Below are 3,999 nucleotides of genomic sequence, written 5' to 3'. Positions count from 1 at the left end.
AGTCGGTGCCAAGGACCACTTTCGGCGCCGGAGCCGCGTACGAGCCTACTCGAGGCGGAAGAACGAAGCCAGCAAGGGCCTGGCCGCAAGTGCGTTCAATTGTCGGGACGTCCAAGTCCCTCGTTCTTCCGTGCTTCCTCTTTCGGCAAGTCGTTGCGGCACCTTCCCAAAGCGCGCAGACCCGCTAATCGCGACGAGCGCGACGTGGCCGTGCCGCCTTTCCCTCGGCAGCAAGCAAAACGCCTGGCAACGTCGACGCTCCCCTAACCGCGATCTCGCACCGTGTTTCGTGTGGCGAATTCAAAAGCCGGCCGGCGCTGCTGCAACCATTACGGTCGGTACGCATACGCCGCGGAGGGCGGGACGGTCATCGGAGCGTGCGGTTCCTCCATCGAGTACTGCGCACCTCGGCCGTCGCATCGCCGTGCCATGACCGGCCGCGCGTCAACGCGAACCGGTGCCAGCGAGATCCCTCACCTGCAAGAACCGACCGGCAGCCTCCGTCACCCGAGGACGCGGAGGCGCTTGCCGCGGACGGCGGGACGGTATGCACTGGTGCACAGCGGACCCGTCACATCGCCAGTTCCTTGACCGACCGCCGACGCTTGTGCCGTTCCTCTCGTACTTGGCAGTCGCCGCGCGATTGTCGGGTCTCGTTCTTGCACGCTCGAACGGTCGGGAGGGCACTCGGCTGGCGTTTCGGGAACGCGCAGCCTCGCCTTCTACCGACGTAACCACGACTCGCCGTTCGCGCTCCGCCGCTCCTGTTTACAGTACTAGGCGGTCCCGCAGCGGTCGGGTCGCGCATTTCGAGCGCTTCGAGCCACGGTGCAGTGGCGGGTCGAAAGCCGACCTATGAGTGCGTTGCGCCGTTTGTACCCGCGTCCGCCACCTGGCCGACCGTCCAAGGTCGCGGTGTTGGCGTCCGCTGGGCGCAACAATTTGTCACGGGGTGCCGCTCCACATTCAGGCAGCCCCGTGGGGAAAAGCCGACCCCGCGTCCAAACGGGGTCAGCGGCAGAAAGTGTCGGGCGCAGACGCAGCTGAGGCGCTCACCCTTCACAATCCGTTAATGATCCTTCCGCAGGTTCACCTACGGAAACCTTGTTACGACTTTTACTTCCTCTAAATGATCAAGTTTGGTCATCTTTCCAACAGACCGGCGCAACCGAAAGGCCGCGCCGGACATCGGTCCGAAGACCTCACTAAATCATTCAATCGGTAGTAGCGACGGGCGGTGTGTACAAAGGGCAGGGACGTAATCAACGCGAGCTTATGACTCGCGCTTACTGGGAATTCCTCGTTCAAGGGGAACAATTGCAAGCCCCTATCCCAATCACGAAAGAAGTTCCACGGGTTACCCAGTCTTTTCAGACAGGGATAAAGACACGCTGCTTCCTTCAGTGTAGCGCGCGTGCGGCCCCGGACATCTAAGGGCATCACAGACCTGTTATTGCTCTGTTTCGTGCGGCTAGGAGCCGCTTGTCCCTCTAAGAAGGTTGTAAGGTGCTGGGAACCCCGCACCTATTTAATAGGCTAGAGTCTCGTTCGTTATCGGAATTAACCAGACAAATCGCTCCACCAACTAAGAACGGCCATGCACCACCATCCACCGAATCAAGAAAGAGCTCTCAATCTGTCAATCCTCCCAGTGTCCGGGCCGGGTAAGTTTTCCCGTGTTGAGTCAAATTAAGCCGCAGGCTCCACTCCTGGTGGTGCCCTTCCGTCAATTCCTTTAAGTTTCAGCTTTGCAACCATACTTCCCCCGGAACCCAAATACTTTGGTTTCCCGGAAGCTGCCCGCCGAGTCATTTGAGTAACTCAGGCGGATCGCTGGTTGGCATCGTTTATGGTCAGAACTAGGGCGGTATCTGATCGCCTTCGAACCTCTGACTTTCGTTCTTGATCAATGAAAACATTCTTGGCAAATGCTTTCGCAGTAGTTCGTCTTGCGACGGTCCAAGAATTTCACCTCTAGCGCCGCAATACGAATGCCCCCGTCCGTCCCTCTTAATCATTACCTCGTATTCCAAAAACCAACAGAACAGAAACGAGGTCTTGTTCTATTATTCCATGCAAGTTTATTCAGGCGACTCGCCTGCGTTGAGCACTCTAATTTTTTCAAAGTAAAAGCACCGGCCATCTCGAGGCACACAATGAAGTGCACCAAGAAAGAACCGGCATGATGTTCAGTCCGAGCCGTCGCATCGGGTAGATGCACTACTCGTCTGGAACTGAGATCCAACTACGAGCTTTTTAACCGCAGCAGCTTTAGTATACGCTATTGGAGCTGGAATTACCGCGGCTGCTGGCACCAGACTTGCCCTCCAATTGATCCTCGTTAAAGGATTTAGAGTGTACTCATTTCAATTACGGGGCCTCAAAAGAGTCCCGTATTGTTATTTTTCGTCACTACCTCCCCGTGCCGGGAGTGGGTAATTTGCGCGCCTGCTGCCTTCCTTGGATGTGGTAGCCGTTTCTCAGGCTCCCTCTCCGGAATCGAACCCTGATTCTCCGTTACCCGTAACAACCATGGTAAGCAAGTAACCTACCATCGAAAGTTGATAAGGCAGACACTTGAAAGAAACGTCGCCGGCTCGTGGCCATGCGATCAGCACAAAGTTATCCAGAGTCACCACACAATACGGGCCGAAACCCGATCGATCTTGGTCTAATAAAAGCACCCGTTACCCAAAGGGCTCCAGGCTCACTGCATGTATTAGCTCTAGAATTGCCACAGTTATCCAAGTAGGAAGAAACGATCTAAGGAACCATAACTGATTTAATGAGCCATTCGCGGTTTCGCCTTATTTCGGCATGTACTTAGACATGCATGGCTTAATCTTTGAGACAAGCATATGATTACTGGCAGGATCAACCAGGTAATCGTTCGACTGCGCGTCCGTCCTCGCCCTCGGCGGGCCGGACGCAGTCTGTGTGCGGCGGAGGCCACCTTTAGGCGCCCCAACACGCTTATTTTGCACTCCGAGATGACGGCGTTCGAGCTCGCTACGGCACAACCTTCCCGAAAGACGAGTGGGAGCCGTGCGGCAAGAAGCACGTTCATGCTCGCTCTTTTTCGTTGCATCGACTCGGTCGCGCCGTGCGGGTTGCCCAAGCCCGCTGCACTGTCGGTGGACCGGCCGGAACTAGCAACGGAGCCGAGACTGCAAAGCCGCCAGACGACGGGTCACGCCCGCGTCTTCGGCGCTTTCGCATCTGAATCGCCCGAGGACGACACGGAACACACCTCGATATCGTGGTAAAACGGCACCGTCCGACAACCAGCCCCTAACGCATCAAGCGGATGAGGCTGCAGACGACTGCCGTGGATTCCCCTGGAGCAGACCCGAGGACACGCTTGACGAGGCCGAAGCCCGCCGCATATCAGACACCCGGTCGCTTTCGCGTACGCCGCTCACGAGAACCCCCACATAATAGCAGCGATAAGTACCCAGACCTCCTTGGGCCCTAATACGAGCGTACTCGAGAAAATTTCACCGCGGGTGTGCCCCGAAACGTGTGGCATGTTGAGCGTGCCACAAGTCTACGTCGCTCTCAAACCCGCCGAGGTCGTAGAATTTGCGACCCTACTCACGAAATTCCCACCGAGGATACGGCCGCAAACGTACCGCACCTTGGGTAGGCCACGAGTTTGTGCAACACTACGCTGACGGCACAGCACCGAGGTCGTGCGCGCACGCACGGGAAAATTCCGCCGCGGTTTCTGCCGAAAACGTGAGGCACCACGACTCTCCGCAAGTTCGCGTCGACTGCGAAAGACCGAAGTCGTGAACGACGTGTCCGCTACTCGCCGCCGACACGCTGGACACCAAACGTACAACGACTCGACGGCGTCGTAGAGGCCCACGACGCGGTTTTCCTTAACGACGTCTCGGCGTGGCACCGACAGGTTAGAACGGCCGACCAACGTTCCCTGTCCGCCGTTCGGCTCAGTCGAAGGGCTCGGCGACTTCGGCAACGCTGCGAAGCCGCACG

At 57.5% G+C, this 3,999-nt stretch overlaps 1 non-coding gene across 1 annotated transcript; it reads right to left on the bottom strand.

Moving 5' to 3' along the window:
* Positions 1 to 1,070: 1,070 nt before the first annotated feature.
* LOC142791282 (small subunit ribosomal RNA) lies at positions 1,071 to 2,885 on the bottom strand. Its single transcript, XR_012890131.1, has one exon. It is a non-coding gene; the product is annotated as a small subunit ribosomal RNA (ribosomal RNA).
* Positions 2,886 to 3,999: the final 1,114 nt, after the last annotated feature.

The sequence above is a fragment of the Rhipicephalus microplus genome, unplaced genomic scaffold, assembly GCF_043290135.1.
Source record: "Rhipicephalus microplus isolate Deutch F79 unplaced genomic scaffold, USDA_Rmic scaffold_156, whole genome shotgun sequence".
In the NCBI taxonomy this organism is placed as follows: domain Eukaryota; kingdom Metazoa; phylum Arthropoda; class Arachnida; order Ixodida; family Ixodidae; genus Rhipicephalus; species Rhipicephalus microplus.
The sequence above is the reverse complement of the archived record's forward strand: the minus strand, read 5'-3'. Positions and strand labels throughout refer to the sequence as shown.